Source organism: Podarcis tiliguerta (assembly GCF_965153285.1).
Source record: "Podarcis tiliguerta genome assembly, chromosome: 5".
NCBI classification, from domain to species: Eukaryota; Metazoa; Chordata; class Lepidosauria; order Squamata; family Lacertidae; genus Podarcis; species Podarcis tiliguerta.
Window position 1 is genome coordinate 94,819,967 of NC_139538.1, and position 21,174 is coordinate 94,841,140.

A 21,174-nucleotide genomic window follows, 5' to 3' on the forward strand; every position below is an offset into this window, starting at 1 on the left:
CCTACAGGTTGGAGGAGCAGGTCTGGTAGATATGGACCTTGCTCATCTCTCAAAGCCTCCGAGTCTATCTCAAGTAGAATATATCCTACCTCTCATTCATTTAAGCAACTTTTTTTATTGTTTTAGAATACTTGTTTATAATATACTGAATTTTCTCTCTTGCTTTTAAGTTAGCTGGGCTGGAGGGAGGGTGGTGGGAAAATGATTGCTTTCTTATATTTTATTTTCCATCTTCAAGTTGTTGTTATATAAAACTTTCTATTCAGTACTTATAGTAGCTCCATTGTAATTTTTTCATCTTTTATATTGTAATCATCTTCATATATTTTTTCTGTTTATCCTGGATCACGCTTTCACTGTTTTAAAGTCATATATGTAATTTTTCACAATTTGTCAGCTTGCTAAGGTGCAACTTACAGTATACTTCCAGGATAGGCCTTGCAGTAACTTTTGGTGTGGTGCTGACTTTTGGCCACTATTTGTATGCTCACTGGAACAAATTTAAAGACTAGACTAAATTTAAAGCTGATTTTTCACATTGTACTATTGTTTTTCCTCACTCAGTGCCCCCACAATCCTCTGCATTCCACTGTGTCATCTTTGGTCTTGCATCATAGGAAATTTTGTTTTGATTGTAATATACTTGTGTGCAAACTTGTCTTTTGTGGGGGAAGAGGGGCTACTGTTTTGTTTTCATTATGTATTATGTATTTTTATCTTGTATTTTTATGTATTAATTAATTAATGGTAAATTATGGGTTCAGGTCTGTGGCTGTGACATTGTCTGGGAATAGCAAGAGAGGCCTCTCATTTCAGCAGTGTCAGGGACGCTCTGTGCTCTACCTCAAACTCACCTTATTGCCCACTGCATGACAACAACAACAACAACAACGAAAAGAACAGCTGGATCGCTGTTTTCTCTTGAAGCTGCTGAAGGCATAGGAGCTTTGTCAGAGAGAAAAAATAATTAACCTTCCTTGCCAGTTTAGTTGTTCATGCCATAAATAATAAATGGATAATAAATAAAATTGTTGAATGAATATGCGAAGAGGGGAAGGGGAATTTCGCAGTGGTTATTGTTTGATGTTGGAGGAAAACACTCCTTCGCTCAGGCATATCAAAGTGGTTTTTGCAATGTATGATTAAAAATAGATATAGGGAATATTGAAAAAGGGAGAAAAGTGGGGTCAGCTGGGAATAACAGCTGACACAAAATTGTAATACATAGTTCTTCTGCCATTTTTTTTAGTTGGGGTGGGAGAGAGTAACAAAGAGAACATATTGCAGTGAAAGAGCTGCTTGCCCAGTCTAGGATGGGCAGCAGTTGTGGTCCATCGCGTCTGGCCATGCAACCCCTCAGAGTAACCTCCATTAGGCGTCTGACCACTGATAATCCTCAGGCCAGCCACAAGGCACTATGGGGATTCCTGCCTTACCTCCTTATGAAATTGGCCAATCCAGCTAGGCCCATGGCTTGGGAGTGGCGTGTATCCCTCCCACCCAATAAAACATGGCTGGCCCTCTCCTTGACACCATGTTCTGCCATGGAGCAACACCCACCCACCCCACCCTCAGTCAGCTAAGCTTTTGTGTTAATTTCCTAACATTTTTCTTCCAGGACTCTTTTCTGCGGGCTTTTGCTGTGGTTTTATAATGGTTGCTGTATTTGGAGCCAGGAAGGAATTTCCCCTGCAGATTAGGCAATATTGGAATCCTTTAGTCTAATCTCTGGTGGTGGCGGGGGGTGTGTGTGATCACCACAGCAGCATGATCGCAGGGTATCCCATTAGAGGGGTCTAGAGGGAAGTCTCTGTCCAAAAGCTGAAGCGATCAGCAAATGGGCCATAGAGCTTCCTCCAGCGCTGTGGGAGAGCCGTCTGTGTAGACCTGTGTCTTGTGATGGATCCATTATCCCAGGACTGACCTTGTTATGCCTGTTAGTTCTTCAATAGGGGGCTGAGGGATACACGCCAAATGCCTATGCCAAATCCTACCTACACCTGAAATCAGTAAAGTTGTAGCCAGTTTAAAATCACAGTACCTTGTATACCTCACCTTCTCACATTGGGCCTTGCTCCCGGGAGTGGAGGGCACTGTGTGTGGGACCGCAAAGATCTCCACTTCTTGAACTTTGAAAACTAATGATGTCCGGTGTGCAGCATGTAATGCAACAAAGGGTATATTAACATTCATTTGGAATTATTCATTGGAAAGAAAAAGAATAGACACACGCTGATCAAACTTCTGCAAACAATGAATGAATATAACTAATCATGCACAGAATCATGTTCTTACTACTATGCCTGTTTTTTAATCAACAATTTTAAATGTTTTATTTTATATTGTTGTAAGCCACATATAAATTTTGCTGAAGAAAGCAAAGCAATGTACTTTCCCAAGATGAAATGTAATGAATCCCAGGAAGAGAGGAGGCCAAGAACCCTCAGGGGTGGCCAGTCGCATCGCTAACCACAAAAGGGACGTTTTAAAGCAGATAGTGGAGTCATCTGACCATCTGAAGAATGCTCCTTCACAACAGAAGTGGGATAAAACCCAGGAAGAGATGTTGCAAATTATTTGTCAGGGCAACTGCTGCATCAATTCCATGAGAAACAGAGCAGAATTAGCAATCCAACAAATTTTATTTATGAAATAAATATCAATCTGTGTTTGATGTTGAGCACAGTATTACTTGTATTATGTATGTCTGAGATAGTTTTTTACACAGACACTTTCAAAAGGAATCTCATCTCCAACACCAGGGTTGGGGAACTGGATCTGTGGACCATTTTGACACAGGAGTAGGGCCACTCACCTGCCAATCACCTGAGGTCACCATGGCATCAGGTGAAGCATATTCCTTTGCAAACAAGCTGTAGCTGACTGGTGGCATCCAGCCTCTGCTCCCTTTCCCCACATGGTTTTATTTCAAACTGTGTGTGCAAAGGAAGTATAAAGGAAGCAGAAAGGGATATGCTTGCCTTTATGCCCATGCTGTGTGAAATAAAACAATTTGGTCAAAGGAAGTGGAGTTTGCAGGCTCTGCCAGTCAGCTGATTGGCAGCTGCAAGCCCCACTTTTGGCTTCAGTCAGGATCTTCCAAGTGGATCAATTCCCAGAGGGGTTACATTTGGCTCCAATTTTAAAAGGCACTAAATGCAGGCCCCACATGCCAAAGAACAATTGCCAACACATTTTAAGTCTCCTGGTTATTTCTTGGCAGCTGTGTCTATGTTATACATGTCAGGTGTGGGGCAGGTTGGTGTGGTTTTGGGAAAACAGCCTTGCCAACCTAATAAGACCCATGGGACAAAGATGCCACATCTGGACCACACACCTATTCCTAACAAGAACCTCATCTGCCCTGGAGTGCTGTACAGTATATGTAGTACAAATCAGGAGGACAACCATTAGTATACACTTAATGACGTCTAACTGTATTTAGTAGAACCACTGTTAGTGTAGATATAACCTGATTAGGAATGGACAAACCTGTCCATTTCAGTTTCTCTCAGGTTTCTATTTTTCTACTCTTAAATAAGTTTCACCCCTTTTACTGTGGAGGAGAGCAGAGCGACCAAGACAGCGACCATGAATCCATCTAATACTCTTCTAAAGCCATCTAGAACTTTTCCATGGTTAACTGAAAAACATCGGGAACAAAATAATTAGTGGAACAATATTACTTTCCAATAAGTGTTAAGATACGAGAATGGTAAATAGCTTAAAATACTTGATCATTTAATCCTAAATCCTCACAAAAACTTCCCTTGAAGACCACCATTTCAAGTTTTGACCTCTCCAAAAGTCTTGTCATTTGTATTTTTTATATTTTTGCCCCACGTGTACGTAATGAAAGCCACAGAGGGTATAACAGAAACAGAACCCAACAGCTGGTATATAAATATATGTGAAATATAAATAGATATTCCTAATTTGATTTATATGTGTGTGTGCATCTGTATTTTTATATCTCTGCGTTGCCATACAACACATTATGAAATCATTGCTGATAGGTGGTAAAGAAATGTTTTTAATAAATGAATATATTGAAATAACTGTTCTGATACTTCCGTGTGTGGAGAGGACAATGATCAGAGGGACTTCAAATGTAATAATTATCAGACAGGCAGAATGAGCAGAATGCAATAGTGTAAATAAATAAACCATCATCGTGCATAGATAATGTGTTCCCTTAAATGCTCCATCAAGCCTTACTGTAAATAACAAAAAATGTTCTTTAAAGCAGCAATGGGCAATTTTTTTTCATTTTGTCCATGAATGATGATCCACTGTCCCATCTCACAGGAGTTGAGATACAGTTGCTACCTCCCCACAGCCACAGGTATCACACCATTCTGCTCCATATTAGTTCATGTGAACGAAATACTACCTGCAGCTTCCTGGCCACGATCACAACCATAATTCAAGATACTTGCTTGACAATAACCATACGTTGAAATGGTTTATGTGAAAAAGATCCAAAGGGCAAAACTGCAGACAGCAAGAGTATGGGTCTTCCTCCAATACATTTCTATAGTAGAGGAAAGTGCTCAAGGATTTTGGCAGTGTGGGTGGTTGCGTGATTTGCCTCTATGGTACAGCTGAAAAATAAGAACCTATAAGAAAAAGAAAAAATAGCAGCATGACACTTTGAAGAAGAAGAAGAGTTTGGATTTGATATCCCGCCTTTCACTCCCCTTCAGGAGTCTCAAAGCGGCTAACATTCTCCTTTCCCTTCCTCCCCCACAACAAACACTCTGTGAGGTGAGTGGGGCTGAGAGACTTCAGAGAAGTGTGATTAGCCCAAGGTCACCCAGCAGCTGCATGTGGAGGAGCGGGGAATCGAACCCGGTTCCCCAGATTACAAGTCCACCGCTCTTAACCACTACACCACACTGGCTCGCACTTTGAAGATTATCTATAGCAATAAACTGTAGGGCAAGGATTTCTACCTCTCAAAGTCCTTCAAAGCCAGCTGCGCTTTACAGGAACTGTAGGTGAGCAATGCAAACGACTTCTCCTTTGCTATTCTTCACAACCCACCTATTTTTAGACAGTACCAGGCCAGCTTTTATCATAAGCACAGGCTCTGGACATCTGCATTGGGACCAAGAGAAGAAAGACCTGTGATACAAATAAATCCAGCAGATTGAAGAGACAATCATAAATGTACCATGGCATTTCCGAAAGTGACAAGACATTTTGGAATAAAGCATAGGCAGCAATATTTTTGACCCTCTGTGCTTAATTTTGACAATGGAAAGCTTGAAGGTTTTCCTCCAGTTTATTGGGTTAAGTTTTGATCAGTTGTTTTGATAAGTAGATTGGAGAAGGAAGGCTGAGGTCTAAGTAGATACATAGCTTTGAGTGCAGTAGAGCCCCCACTTTGACCCCCAAAAGTTATGAAAATAACAGTTCAACTGTAGCCTAGGACTAAACCACGGAGCCTAGGGCTTGCCGATCAGTAGGTCGGCGGTTCGAATCCCTGCGACGGGGTGAGCTCCCATTTTTTGGTCCCAGCTCCTGCTCAACTAGCAGTTCGAAAGCACGTCAAAGTGCAAGTAGATAAATAGGTACCACTCCGGCGGGAAGGTAAACGGCGTTTCCATGCGCTGCTCTGGTTTGCCAGAAGTGGCTTAGTCATGCTGGCCACATGACCCAGAAGCTGTCTGCGGACAAATGCCAACTCCCTCGGCCTATAGAGCGAGATGAGCGCCACAACCCCAGAGATGTCCGTGATTGGACCTAATGGCCAGGGGTACCTTTACCTTTAATGTTTTAAAAGCAATATTGCAGTTACTATATGCATTTTTTAAAAAATAAAAAATTTTAAAGTCAATTTCATTATTTTAAATCCAAATTTTATTCCTTCCCAAACCCCACCATGCTAAACGTAGAGTTTTTGGAATAAGCAGCAACTGCTCTGCCTGTCCATTATCTTCTCTGGTATTGAACTGGGTATTGATACGAAACACTCCCCAACCAAAGAAAATAACAGCCACCCCCAAATTCTCAGATGATGTGTGTCTGAAAATAGCAAGAGTGCAAACTGTCATTGTTTAGCAGTTCTAGGAGACAGATTCTGTGAGCTTACAGGACAGCCTTGGCCAAGTCCCTGTCTGGGCTAAATATTCAATAATTTTTCCTAATACTTAACTTGTATTACTAAGACTGTATTTAATGCCTATCAGTTTGGAAGACAAATAAGGCCATGAAAATAAGGGAGTAAATCTTCATATGATGGTAAAGGGAAACATAGCAGTAAAATAAAAAATAAAAAGTGGTTCTACATTGCAAATCAAGCACTGCTAGTTGTCTCTTTTTGTTTCCCAGTGTATTTCTTACCAATATAAAATTTGGTGTGGCACGAGCAAATTTTTCATCTGAAAGTGTGGCTCAGAGGGAAAAGTTTGGGAACCACTGCCATAAGGGATGCCAGTGGCTGCCCCCTGGGGGCCCTGTTAATGTCTGTGGCCCCTGGCATTTGCCCCACCCTGTTGGGTGCTGATGCTAGGCCTGCCAAAGCAAGCTGGCCCCCAAGACTGCCATGCTAGGAAGAGCAACGGCCTTCAGGAATCCTGCTTCCCAGCCATGCTGACTTTATGCCTTGGGATGTCAGCCACTGGGGAAGAGCAGTGGCAAAGGCCTATTGGTCGCATGTCCTGCATGCGGCCTTTTCATAGGCATCTGTCTGGCCACTGTGGGAAACCATGCTGTGCTAGATAGGCTTGGTGTGATTCGGCAGAGCTCTTCTTATGTCTTTATAGCTTAGAAATAATGTTACATAGTTACTCCTTAAAACCAATTAGGGAGTGTCTGGTCACAAATTTCCCTCCCTGATACTGGATATCAGCTCCATGTTTTCCCTTTCACTCAGGTTTGATTGGCAAAGATCAGGAGTAGCGCTTTATCAATAATAGCACCCACTCTACAGCATGCTATCCCTGCGGAGATTTGTCTGGCATCTTCCCTGTTGACATTTAGTTGAAATAATTTCTATTTGTGAAGTGTTTCTGTTCCTGGGGGTATATTTTAACTGGCACTGTGAGTTTTTGATTTTGGTATTTTATTGTATGCAACTTTCATCCCCTTGTGGCAAACGTATAAATATCCTCAGATTACAGTACAAATATCCCGTTTTTCCTACTGTTTTCACAATCACAGTGCTAAAAAATAGCAAAATGTTAATTTACAGAACCATTCCAATGCATTGTTTTCTGTGATTTTTGTGGGATTCTAAACCATTTGCAAAAAGTGATGTTTAAATTGGGTGTTTGCATCTTCGACATGTGTACATTGGGGCATAAGTGATTTTTAATCTCACATTAATAACACTCATACATGGAGACAGATAATTTAGTTCTAAAGGTAATTGCAGGCCGTGTACACTTCCGTTAACTTTGCATACAGTACATGCCTACAGCTGGTTTGGAACAGGGGTGTAGTGGGGGGGGGCAGCTCCCTAAATCAAGTAAATAAATAAAAATACTTAACTGACCAATTGCATCACAGATAACTTGGTTCTGTCCCTACTAAAATAAAGCCTGGCTATGCCCATGTTTGGACGCGGGTGGCGCTGTGGGGGACGCGGGTGGCGCTGTGGGCTAAAGCCTCAGTGCCTAGGGCTTGCCGATCGAAAAGTCGGCAGTTCGAATCCCCGCGGCAGGGTGCGCTCCCGTCGTTCGGTCCCAGCGCCTGCCAACCTATCAGTTCGAAAGCACCCCTGGGGCAAGTAGATAAATAGGGACCGCTTACTAGCGGGAAGGTAAACGGCGTTCCGTGTGCGGCTCTGGCTCGCCAAAGCAGCGATGTCACACTGGCCACGTGACCTGGAAGTGTCTCCGGACAGCGCTGGCCCTTGGCCTCTTTGAGTGAGATGGGCACACAACCCTAGAGTCTGTCAAGACTGGCCCGTACGGGCAGGGGTACCTTTACCTTTATGCCCATGTTTGGGAAGTGGCCCTTCTTTGTGTGCCTCCACTACGCGAGGTCCGGAGGGTGGCAACCCAAGAGTAGGGCCTTTTCAGTGGTGGCTCCCCGTTTGTGGACTGCTCTCCTCGGGGAGGTTGGCCTGATGCCTTCATTATACACCTTTAGGCACCAGGCAGAAATGTTCCTCTTTAACCAGGCCTTTGGCTAATTGACATCCCATGCTCTTTTAAAATGTGTTTGAGGGGGTCTTATTCGGTTGTTTTTGTTTTATGTACTTTGTGGTTTTATATTCTGATTTTATCCTGTGAACCACCCTGAGACCTCTAGGTATTGGGCAGTATACAAATTTAATTAATTAAGAATAAGTGTTGTACCCATGACATTAGCTACAGTCCGCACCTATTCTGTACCTGTCCTGTCATTTTTGACAAAATGCTGTGTTCTGATGTGTTCCCCGTGCCAAACCTGCTTCAATCTTAATTGAGAAAAAGAACGACCCTGCCTTGCTTTAAGTTGGTGATATGTACAAAGCATTTGTGTCAGGTCTGGAAGTTGACTACCGAGAGATGAAAGTAAGCCAGAAGAGTTACTAAGGGTAAATTCTCCCTCTGCAGTAGCCACTGAGGAGTTTGGGACACGGACGGCTGATTCTCTTGTGCAGAGGTTTTCAACCTTTTTGGGTCCTTGACTAACTACATTCTTTCTGCGGCACCCATGTGAGGCTCAGGAGCCCAGTTGGGTCACCCTTGCCTGCAGAGCTGGCAGCCTCTCACGCTTTTTCAAACACCCTCCCTTGTGAAGTGTTCCCTCTCTGAGCTGCCCCTCTCCTGCCCCAAAGAGAGGTGCCTCCTCACACTGCCCCACAGGGGCCTGGGACTTGTCTGTCCCTTCCCAACAACGAGGGACTGGCAGGCTGGGCTCCCTCACCCACTAGCTTGCTTACTCCAAGGATGCCTCAGCTCCTGGAAACCAGCACCCCCTGGCCAGCCCCAGGGACACCATTCACATGGAGAGCTTATAGCCAGGGCTGCTGCAACAAACAGCTGTGCAAGCGTTGGGGAGGCAGAGATGCAAGAGGGAGGGAGGGAAGGAAAGAGGGACAGAGGCCAGCATTGCCTGGGGCACACTTGAGCATCATTCAAGGCACACTGGTTGAAGACCACTGCCCTAGTGTACTGTTACCAGAATGGCTTTTTGATGACTCACAAGAGCATGCTACAAGTCACAGTAGCCCTGTGAGGTAGATTAAACTGAGCCATAAGTGACTTCTGGCTTTGGGTGCAGAGAGTTCTGCGCATTAGTTTCCTCTGCATTCTCCCCCCCCCCCCACTTCATATCATGTTTGATTGTAAGCCATGACTTTACAATGTTAGCCACATTGAGCACATTAGCAGAAGGGCAAAAAGAGAATGTAGCAGATAAATACATAATGTATGAATCACAGAACGGTAGGGAAGGGACCCTAAGGGTCATCTAGTCCAACCCCCTGCAATGCAAAAATCTCAACTCAAAAAAAACCTTCAAAGGAGGAGAGTCCACCACCTTTCGTGGGAGTCTGTTCCACTGCTGAACAGCTCTTACTATCAGAAAGTTTTTCCTGATGTTTAGCCGGAATCTCCTTTCTTGATGGCATTGGTTCGAGTCCTACCCTCCAGAGAAGAAGAAAACAAACTTGCTCCATCTTGACAGCCGTTGAGAGATTTGAAGATGCTTCTCATATCTCCTCTCAGTCTCCAGTCTTCCAGGCTAAACATACCCAGCTCCTTCAACCATCCCTCATAAGGCTTTGCAGACCCTTGATCATCTTGGTCGCCTTCCTCTGCACCTGTTCCAGTTTGCCAACATCCTTCTTGCCAACAGGATGTGGACAGGCTGCTTGGACGAGTGAAGCCAACCACCTGTCTCCTTGATCCTTGCCCATCCTGGCTTATAAAAGCTAGCCGGGAAGGACTGGGCGATGGGCTTCGTGGGGTGGTGAATGCTTCCCTCCGTGAGGGAGCCTTCCCAGACCCGCTGAAAGAGGCGGTTATTAAACCGCTTCTTAAAAAAACATCTTTAGATGCGGCCACAATGGCCAACTATCGCCCAGTCTCAAATCTTCCATTCTTGGGCAAGGTGATTGACCCCTGACCATTAGATCCAGCCGTGGCCGACTCTGGGGTTGTGGTGTTCATCTCGCTTTATTGGCAGAGGGAGCCGGAGTACAGCTTCCGGGTCATGTGGCCAACGTGACTAAGCCGCTTCTGGCAAACCAGAGCAGCGCATGGAACGCCGTTTACCTTCCCACTGGAGTGGTCCCTAAGGGAGAATAGAGGGGGACTATTACTTCCCTTGATCTGGACACTAGAATTCCGTTGATGCGCCTAGAATTGCATTAGCTTTCTTTCTGCTGCTGCATCACACTGCTCCCTCATGTTCAGCTTGTGGTCCCCCAAGACCCTTTTCACACGTGCTACTGCTGCCCAGCCAGGTGTCCCCAGGTGTCTTTCTTTGGTGCAGCTGGTTCTTCCTCACAGCCCTAGACTTATAGGGCAGGGAGGGCCCCCGAGGGTCAGACCCCGAACTGCTGAGCGCCTCGGACCCCAAGGTCCTTTCCACACGTGCGGCCGGCCGAATCCCTCACACCACTCCGCCCCCCCCCCCTGTGGCGCCGCGACCCAGAGGGGGTCGGCGGGCGAGGGCGGCCCCAATGCGCCCCTCGGAGTGGTCGTCGTCCCCCCTCCGCTCTTTCTCCTCAGGCCGGGGAGCGAGCGAGGGAAGGAGGCGCCCGGAGGCGCGTCTCTGAGGGGGCTGAGCCGGCGGCGGCGGGGCTCTGGCTCGGGGATGGCGCCCCCCCAGGAAGAGGTGGGGGCGAAGGGGGAGGGGAGACCGGGAGCCCCGTTGCCAGAGATGGCTGCGCGCTTTAAAAGGAGGAGGAGGAGGAGGAAGAGGAGGAAGAAGAAGGGGAGCGAGAGGCAGAGCCGGGCTCCGTGAGGAGAAGTGAGTCTTGGCGGGAGAGCGAGCGAGCGAGCGAGGAGGCGACGCCTTGGCGGGACAGAGAGAGAGGCGGGCGGGGGGCGCTGAGGGAGCCACCCCGCCATTGGCGCGGGGGGCGAGGCGGGCACCCCCTGCCCAAGGAGGAGGAGGAGGAGGAGGAGGGCCGGCCTGCCTCTGCCTGCCTGCCGGGGAGGCGCTTCTCCCGCCCGCCCCGCCGAAGCCGCGATGGGGGCCGCTTCCCTCGCGCGGGCGAGGCAGGCGAGAGAGGCAGCGAGCGAGAGCGCGGCGGTGGCGGCGGCTGCTTCTTTTTCTTCTGGGAAGCCCCTGGGCGCCTCTCCTTCCCCTTCCTCCCCGCCGAGGGCTTTTGTTGTGTTTCCAGGTTCCTCGTCTCGGAAGAAGGTAAGGGACCTGCCTGTCACGCGTCTCCCTCGCCCGGCTCGTGTGTGTGTGTGCGTGCGCGCGTGTGTTCGCGTGTCTGCGGCTCCTGCCTTCCGCTTCTAGATCCTTCTTCCCGGCTGCTTCGGGGCTCCGAACAAAGCGGAGCGGGAGGCGGAGGAGACGGGGCGGCGGGGGTCGCCGGGAAGTTAGTGCGGAGTTTGCCGAGTTCCCGCGGAGGCTCCTCCGGGCGAAGGAGGCATTGCAGGGCTGGGCGGCTGCAGGACGCCGACCTCGGCCAGCCGGGCTCCCCCGTCCCTCCGCCGCGCTTCCTCCGCCGCTCGGCTCTTTCCCGGAGCATCTCCTCCTCCACCCCCCAATTTCTTAAGAGCCTCCTGCATCTTGTCCGCGGGTCACTCTGCAAAGCGGTCCCTAAATCCTCGGAAGCACATGCTCCCTCCAAACCCGGCACTTTTTCGTTCCTGCGCACATGCTTGGTTTTTTTCTTCCCCCTTTAATAATAGCAATAAAATTGGAAATGTTTAAAGAATTCCTTGGAAACCGGCTCCAACCCGGATCATCCTGCAGCCCCGGCAAGGCTTATTAGGGATGCTCACTGAAATCATCAAGTGTTTCTTCCGGGTAAAATGTGCATAAGGTTGGCCTCTGTATCCTGCTGACACCAACGCGAGAAGTTAAATGTCATTCAAGGGGGGTTCGCAGGTCAAGTCCTGTTTGCTCAGAAGTAAATGCCATTGGCGCTCTCTGCCACAGGACTAACTTCAGCTGCGTTGGGGTCTTGGAGTTTGGGTTAGAGCACCGCTCAATGGATTTCTTCTGGGCAACTTGTGTCCTCTGCCCTACATTTGTCAGTGGTAGTAATAAAACAAAAATTGAAGTCATGTCAGTGGCTAGTAACCTAGAGCATTGTTTTTCTGTTTGGGGTCAGTAAGTGAATTCATTGCCTTCACCCTGCAGAAGCACTGGTGTCTGCTTGAAGCATAATTGTTATGTCCCAGTATGTTAGTTAATGTTGGATGTAGCAAAAGTCACTAGCCCAGGGTGTAACAGACTATTGTTCTCGCACATCTGTCAATGAAATTGAGGGTATTAAATTTTGAAAGTTCCTTCTAGTAAAGCACAGTGATATGTATGTATGTTCAAGGTAGCAGGCCATTGATAATTCCTTTGGGAAAAATACTGGAGAAACTATATTGGAGTTTAAGAATCTGAAAGAGAACAGTAGGATGTAATGGACCTGGAAAAACAAAAACAGTAACAACAATAGTTTAATGTTTTTGGACATGTAAAATTTGGACACTTAAATTCATACTGTGTTTAAAATGCTTTCGCCTTAATAAATGTATTTTCTTGAAATCTTATTAAGTGTGATCCCATATGCCGTTAAGTATGGCAAAAAGCTGGTATATGCTAGGCTGTAATTTAGCCATGGAGTCGTAATGATATGTTTAAACTGTCATCTCAAGGTTTATTTCATTATCTCACATGATAGGCAATTTTTATTAAATTGCAACCTTAAAATTTCTACCTGCAGGGAATGTATATTGTATGCATATATAAGTTAGTGCAGTGCATATTTATGAACACTCACTCTCTCCTTTTCTCCCTCTTAAGGTTTAGGAAGTGATATGACTGCTAGGATTTCTGACATCTTGTAAGCAATGTTCTATCTGGTGTGACTGAGGAATCTATCTCACAATTGATACCAATACCTTTAGCTGCTTTTCTGAATTAGGAATTCAGTTTTATAATAATAATGTGATCCAATCTTAAAGGTGAAATCTGTAGCTTGTTCATTTATGGTAGTGTTAATGTTTATTTCTATAGTTTACGTCTGCTTTGTTATATTGGAGGTGTTATTGGTCTCAGTGTAAAGATGGCCAATAGTTGTTACAGTCCTATCATCTATAGATATCGGGGTTGTATATCTTGGAAACTGGTTTACCCCTAGTTACAATTCCCAGGGCCCTTAACAGTACAGTTCCCATGATAATTGGGGGAGGGAGGGTCATGCTTTAAATGTATTGTGTGTACATGGCTTAAGTTTCTGGGCCACTTATGAGAAGCAGCATATTATGGTTTTGTTGAACAACCTTTATGTTGCAGTTTTTTTTATAGGCAAGCTATAACAAATAATACTCACAGAAGTTATGGAAATAATTGTTCACTTCAGACAGTCCAGGAAGTTCACAGACCTCATTTGCATTGTTTTACCTAAACAATTTCAGTCCGACCATCTTTAGTAGATGAGGCAAAAACTTCCAGGGGATGTTGCTATCCACAAGGGAGAGTTAATTACTTTTTATAATAGAATACATGAATACCAGTGTCATCCTTGTTTAGATTGTGATGTGCCTGGATCTCGTGTTTTGTAAGATCTTATGTCTGGTGGCTTACCTGAAGCATAACAATTAACCATTACCACCATCCTCTGCAGTTTAATTACTTAATTTGATGATAATACCGCATGTGAAATTTGTTGCCAAATCTTGTTCTAACAGTCTTGCAATGGAAGGCCATCATATTAAATATGTCACCAATTTCGGTTAGGATTTGGAAGGAGTTGGTTGATTGAGGATGTGGAATACAGTACTTCCTTTCTGCATCATAAACACGTTAGTGAAAATTTGAGTGTAAAACCATCTACCCCTAGTAATGAAGTCCTCCTACTCTCTCTTTGTCCTTACATGAGGTGTGTAGGAGAGAAGAAGGGAAAAAAGGTGGCACTATGCTTGGCAGCTTTAAGCTGTTTTCCCCCTCCCTACATCTGCTCACAGAAGATAGATAACGAGTAAATTGATTAAACGATGGGTTAAGAGATTTAGGTTATACATTAGAAATAGTGATGAATAACCTGCCTAAAGATGAAGTAGAACCCTTCTAGAAGTGATATGGAGAGCCATGTCAGATCCACTGGTGCGTTACTTTAGAAAACAGAAAGGCAGTACTTTGTGTTGTGGAGGTGTGTTAATAGTGTGGTAAGGGTTATAAGGGATCAGTGACCGAAGACAGAAAATGGGAACAGATTTGGACCCAGAATTGGTGTGTAGGGGTGGGATTGGAGTGCTCTGGGATTTATTTGTGTGGGGACTATGGGGCTGAAAAAGTGTGAGACTTGAGTGTCACAAGGCATTTGGAAGTTGCAAGCTAGTTTTTTAATGTTTGGATGTTCCTTTCCACTGAAAGTAGAAGGCACTTTTCCTTTTTTTTTTGCTAGGAGTGCTATTAACTTTTGTTTTTGTTTAATTTATTTATTAAATTTGTATATTGCTCTTCATCTGTTGATCTCAGGGCAGTTCACAAAATACATACAACAAAATACATAATAAAAAGAAAAACAGAAAACAAATTGACTATGAAATTATTTATAGGTGAATATTTTTGCCTGAATTTTCTAAACATAAATCCTTAAACGAATTGGTCACAAAAATCACTGTCTTAGTTTCTAGTGATAGTACCAAGCCAGACAGCAGATGAAATTACTGCATTTTTACTATTTTAAATTCCACTATTTCACATTTAACTAATACCAACAGTGTAAAAGTTCATTGTTCAAAAATTATAAAGCTCCTGTCCAAAGGCCTTACAAACCCTTTTTTTCTGTCGGGGGGGGGGGGTACCCTAACTCTAATGTGTAGAACTGCAACCTAAATGATTTGCACTTTAACTCATTGGTATTATTAAGGAGAGGATGAAGATTTTTTTAAATTATAGGTTATAACATATACCTATGTTTCTTTCTGATTGATTGAAAACGAAGAGACCTGTAGCACTTGAAATGCTATAATAATAATAATAATAATAATAATAATAATAATAATAATAATGGCTTTAGCTTTTTTTGATTACAGCCCACCTTGTCAGGTGCCAAATGATTATTTGTTGCTTTTGCAGCAAAGATTTGTGAATAGATTTCTGGAAACCTGCATCATTTCTTGTGTTACACAAGGCATCCATGCAACAGCATCATTCATTTTTTGTTTAAACTTCCCTTTATAAATGCTTTTAAATAAAATGACTAATGTAACATAAGAATAATTTTTCTCCATTAGTTTTAGAAACTAATTAAAGAGTGAATGTTTCCTTTTTAAAAAAAATAAAAATCCTGTTAAATTCCTTAGGTAATTAACCGGCAGCAAGGAAATGAATTGTTCTTAAAATCAGGGTATATTTTGAGTTGTAACAAATTTAAAAAGTCTAGCACGGTAAAGGAAAACCATTTTTACTATATCACAATTTGATCATTGTAGAAAGTAAATCATGGAAAAACATTTAATATCTGGATTTGGAGTCATTAAATAAATAGATGGTCAGGTGTCATTTTGATGCAGAACACTGACAAATATAATTAGTCTTCCACTGTGAGTCCTAATTTTCCTGTAAATGAACAGTTCCTTTGTTTTCCTCTTACATTTTGCATGGAATTAGTCTGATTTATAAGAACTTACCAAGAAAATGTTATCCTTCTTGTCTACAATTCTTTATTTATGGACTTAATTAGATTTGGAGCCCGTCTCATTTTACAGATATAAAATGAAGATAGATTGTTCCTATCCTATATATATGTTAGACAAGGACTTGGATAAGAGTGGGCGACAATTTATGTACAGTCACAGGTGTTCATACATGCTGCACTCAAATGGAATTTCCTGGGGAGAAAGCAAAACAGAAGTAGGGGAAGGGAATGCTTCATAAGAAAAAAATAAGGAGAGATGTTGGCATATGAAGGATCAGAAATGAGAAGTGAGAAGACAGGGAGGCTGCTCTTCATTAAATTACTCCTAGAGACAAGTGATGGTGCCACAGAAATGTCAACAGAGAAAATTAAGGCACGGGATGGTAAGGAAACATGCAAGGGAAGAGAGCTTTGAGGAAAGGGACCAGGATGTCTGTCCATGTGTCTTCTTTAATAGCGGACAGTCCTCTATTTGAAGGACTGTGCCCAACTCCAATAGAGAAGGGGGCTTACCAACACCAACTGGATGGCTCTTCAACAATACCTGGGCAGTAGACTGAGAAGACTCACAAGGAACCTGATCACTGTCCTCTCTTCTATGATGAGATGTGTTTCTAGTCGTTGAGTCTGAATTTGCATCTATACATTTAAATCAGTATCTGCAGAGTTTATGGTAACGTGTCCTTGTTTGTCCTCTTTTTTGGTTATGCATTTCTTAACCAATTCCTGATCCACAAGAGGACCTACCCTTGTATTCAGTGACTGCTAAACCTACTCAGGCTTCGGGACGCGGGTGGCGCTGTGGGTTAAAGCCTCAGTGCCTAGGGCTTGCCGATCGAAAGGTCGGCGGTTCGAATCCCCGCAGCGGGGTGCACTCCCGTTGTTCGGTCCCAGCGCCTGCCAACCTATCAGTTCGAAAGCACCCCTGGGTGCAAGTAGATAAATAGGGACCGCTTACTAGCGGGAAGGTAAACGGCGTTTCCGTGTGCGGCTCTGGCTCGCCAGAGCAGCGATGTCACGCTGACCACGTGACCCGGAAGCATCTTCGGACAGCGCTGGCCCTTGGCCTCTTTGAGTGAGATGGGCGCACAACCCTAGAGTCTGTCAAGACTGGCCCGTACGGGCAGGGGTACCTTTACCTTTACCTTTTAAACCTCCTCAGGAGTCTTTGGTGGGATACTTTGTCCAAAGCTTTTCGAAAGTCCAAGTACACTATGTCAGCTGGATCACCTCTATCTGTACACTTGTTGACACTTTCAAAGAACTTTATCAGGTTTATGAGACAAACCTTCCATTTGCAGAAGCTATGCTGGCTCTGCTTCAGTAAGGTTTGTTCCCCAGTGTGCTTGGTTATTTTATCTTCAACAATAGTTTCCACCAGTTTTCTGGGGGCATTCCCTGTAATTTGCAGGGATCTCTGCTGGATCTATGTTTTAAAAAACATGTTGCCTTGGCTACTTTCTAGTCCTCGGGTATGGATGCTGCTCTGAGAGACAAGTTACATATTTTTGTTAGAAGATCAGCATTTTCACATGAGTACTCTCAGTTGGATTCCATCTGGACCCAGTGATTTCTCCATTTTTGTTTTGTTTATTTGTCCTAGAACCTCATCTCTCATCACCACTATCTCCCTTAGTTTTACAAACTCACCTCCTGCAAAGGTTAGTTCAGGCACAGGGACCTGCCCTATATCTTCTATCATGAAGACAAATGCAAGGTATTCATTCAGCTTCTCCTCAACCCCTATCATTCTTTAGCACTCCTTTGACTCCTTTATCATGTGTGACGCGGCAGCTAAAAAAGCCAATGCAATTCTGGGCTGCATCAATAGGAGTATAGCATCTAGATCAAGGGAAGTAATAGTGCCACTGTATTCTGCTCTGGTCAGACCTCACCTGGAGTACTGTGTCCAGTTCTGGGCACCACAGTTCAAGAAGGACACTGACAAACTGGAACATGTCCAGAGGAGGGCAACCAAAATGGTCAAAGGCCTGGAAACGATGCCTTATGAGGAACGGCTAAGGGAGCTGGGCATGTTTAGCCTGGAGAAGAGGAGGTTAAGGGGTGATATGATAGCCATGTTCAAATATATAAAAGGATGTCACATAGAGGAGGGAGAAAGGTTGTTTTCTGCTGCTCCAGAGAAGCGGACACGGAGCAATGGATCCAAACTACAAGAAAGAAGATTCCACCTAAACATTAGGAAGAACTTCCTGACAGTAAGAGCTGTTCGACGGTGGAATTTGCTGCCAAGGAGTGTGGTGGAGTCTCCTCCTTTGGAGGTCTTTAAGCAGAGGCTTGACAACCATATGTCAGGAGTGCTCTGATGGTGTTTCCTGCTTGGCAGGGGGTTGGACTCGATGGCCCTTGATGGCCCTTGTGGTCTCTTCCAACTCTATGATTCTATGATTCTTCTATGATTCATCCAAGGCTCCAACTGTCTCCTTGCTACTTCCTGCTATTAATATATCCAAAGGACTTCCTGTTGTTGGACTTAACATTTTTAGCCATGTGTTCTTCAAATTCTATTTTAGCATTCCTTACTATCTGCTTGCACCTCCCCACCCCAAGTTTGTGTTCTTGTTTCCTTTTTTGGGACAAGCCTTCAGTTTTTTGAAGAAAGCCTCTAAAAGCTGCTTTGACTGTCCTTCCTTGGAGGTTTTTTAAGCAGAGCTTGGATGGCTATCTGTCATGGACGCTTTAGCTGTGATTCCTGCATTGCAGAGGGTTGGACTAGATGACCCTTGGGGTCCCTTCCAACTCTATGACTCTGGTCATTAACCAGACTGGTGTTCTCTTGACCCTCATGGTACCTTTCTTGATCTGTGGTATACACTCCAGTTGAGTTTCTAATACTCTGTTTTTAAACAACTCGCAAATATTTTGAGGTTCTTTGACCCTCTTGACTTTCAACTTCCTTTTTACCAACTTTCTCTTCATTTGGGGGAGGTTTCTTCTTTTGAAATCAAATGCACTGTGTTGGATATTCTTAGATCATTTACATGTATATTTAATTTAATAGCACCATGGTCACTGCTCCAAAATGGCTCAACAACACATACATCTCACATCAGGTGCTGGGGGGGGGGGTGCCTCTCAAAATTAGGTCCAAGGCTGCCACCCCTCTGGTTGGTTCTACTACCAACTGTTCTAGGCTACAGTCATTTAAGATCTCTAGAAATTTTACCTCCTTGTCATGACTGGAGCACATATGCAGCCAGTCTGTGTGAGGGTAGTTTCAGCCACTCATTACTACAATGTCCACTTTTGATGCTTGATTTCATTATTCATCTCAAGATCTCCCTGGACCCCTGGGGCCCAGTATCACCACCCACAATGATTCTATAGAAGTATTCGTCACTTTTGGGATTTCTAGCTAGCGGGATTCAATGCTGTCTGTGACGTTCAGAGTGACACAACCTTAGGTACACCCTTCTTTTTGCTTCCTGTAGACTTTATATCCAGAGATAACAATGTCCTACTGGTTCTTTCCATTCCACCAGGTTTCTATTGTGCGTACTATATCAATGCCATCCTCCAAGACAAAGCAGTCCCGCTTGGAGGCGTCTAGCATTAGCATATAAACACTTATATAAATCTCTCTTTGGTACTTGTGTTTGTCTTGTGGTCCTTTGGCCTCTCTGAATTTCTGTCCTGTCCCCTGAACTCTCAATGCCTAGTTCTCTGCCAGCCGATATAATTTTTCCTCAGTTTCCTCAGTTTTGCTTTGTGGTTGAACTGCTCACTGCTGCAATATCATTTTAGCTGATCTGCAACAGGGTCCACTGACCCAGGCAATCACAGACTTACTCCTTCTTGCAAGTATGGATGCAGGACACTCAGGAGATTTTCTGCCTAATAGCCTCTTGCCTTTTAGTGACTAGTCCTACAAATCTGGAAGTGCACTTAGTTGTAATTGACCATTATATAAATAAACTGCTCAAAAACCAAAGTGGTTTAAAAATGTTTCATGTTTACTTCTAGTTAGAAATAGGCTTAGGTTTTTTGGTTTTGAATACTAATCCATAATTGTGCTGTCTTCAAGAAAGTTATGGGAGTGGAGAGAGAAAGTGAGAAATCACTATAGATTGCAGTTTAAAGTGTCCCAAAGGATTTGGTTCTCCTTTCAAGATGCTTTTTTAACTCCCATTGACAGTAATGGCAGATATATAATGCAGTCAAATTTTAATGAGTTGGCTTGTAAGTGCATATTTCCATGCTAGGCACAGTTTCAACTTAAAATTACACTTTTGAAAAAGGTTCATTCATTTACATTTTCAACTAAGACTGTTATTTCAGGGTTCTCAGTTCTGCCAGTATTTACGCACATCATTGACTTCAGACTGCAGATGCCTAAATGTCAGTTCATACTAGTATTGATGTCAGTTCCATAAATTGGTGGAAAGTTACTGATTAGGTCAGTGGTTTTCAACCAGTGTGCCTTGGCACCCTGGAGTGCCTTGAATGATGCTCAGGTGTGCCCCAGGCAATGCTGGCCTCTGTCCCTCTTTCCTACCCTCCCTCCCTCTTGCATCTCTGCCTCCCCAAGGCTTGCACAGCTGTTTGTTGCAGCAGCCCTGGCTATAAGCTCCCCATGTGAATGGTGTCTCTGGGGCTGGCCAGAGGGTGCTGGTTTCCAGGAGCTGAGGCATCCTTGGAGTAAGCAAGCAAGTGGGTGAGGGAGCCCAGCCTGCCAGTTCCTCGTTGTTGGGAATGGACAGACAAGTCCCAGGCCCCTGTGGGGCAGTGTGAGGTGGCACCTCTCTTTGGGGCAGGAGAGGGGCAGTTCAGAGAGGGAACACTTCACAAGGGAGGGTGTTTGAAAAAGGGTGAGAGGCTGCCGGCTGTGCAGGCAAGGGTGACCTAACTGGGCTCCTGAGCCCCACATGGGTGCTGCAGAAAGAATGTAGTTGGTCAAGGGACCCGTGGACCCAAAAAGGTTGAAAACCTCTGGATTAGGTAATAGAAATCCCAAACTTTTAAACTCCAGTACCTCCTTCACTCCTGAAGGCGGAGGTGGTCCTAGAAGCTGGGTTCCTGGGAGTGTCACTGCCGCTGAGAAACAAGAAGTGATGCGCCTATGTTTGAGTGAGGAATTAATTGGAACTCTTCAAGCAGCAGTTCTAGCAAAGTGCTTCATTGCACAGGTATTCTCTGTTGTCAAGCAAGAGAATGAGGTGAAGGGGGTAGTGCTTCCTCCATGTGCAGGAACTTGCATGCATGAAAGTGCCTCCAGACTGTTGGAGGGGCTGAAGTGCTTACCAATAATTTAGGTTTGTGCAGATGTAGGTTTGCACAATCAAAGTGGGTTAAAGTGCTAGGGCACCTCAGTGGAGCAAATCAACATATATATATATAAATGCAGACTTCCTGTAGTTAGGGAAGTCACAGGGAAATGCACTGGAAAGTGT

At 44.5% G+C, this 21,174-nt stretch overlaps 1 protein-coding gene across 3 annotated transcripts in view; it reads left to right on the forward strand.

Annotated features, from left to right (window-relative positions):
- Positions 1–10,789: 10,789 nt before the first annotated feature.
- The window catches only part of MPPED1 (metallophosphoesterase domain containing 1), a 91,080-nt gene continuing 80,695 nt past the window's right edge, over positions 10,790–21,174 (forward strand). The window contains exons 1-2 of one of the 3 annotated variants that reach the window (XM_083440940.1): positions 11,069–11,310; positions 12,922–13,082. The gene's annotated coding sequence lies outside the window, so the exon portion shown is untranslated. Of the gene's footprint in view, positions 10,915–11,068; positions 11,311–12,921; positions 13,083–21,174 lie in introns of those variants that run through there. The other 2 variants (XM_083440938.1, XM_083440939.1) reach the window with 2 other exon arrangements.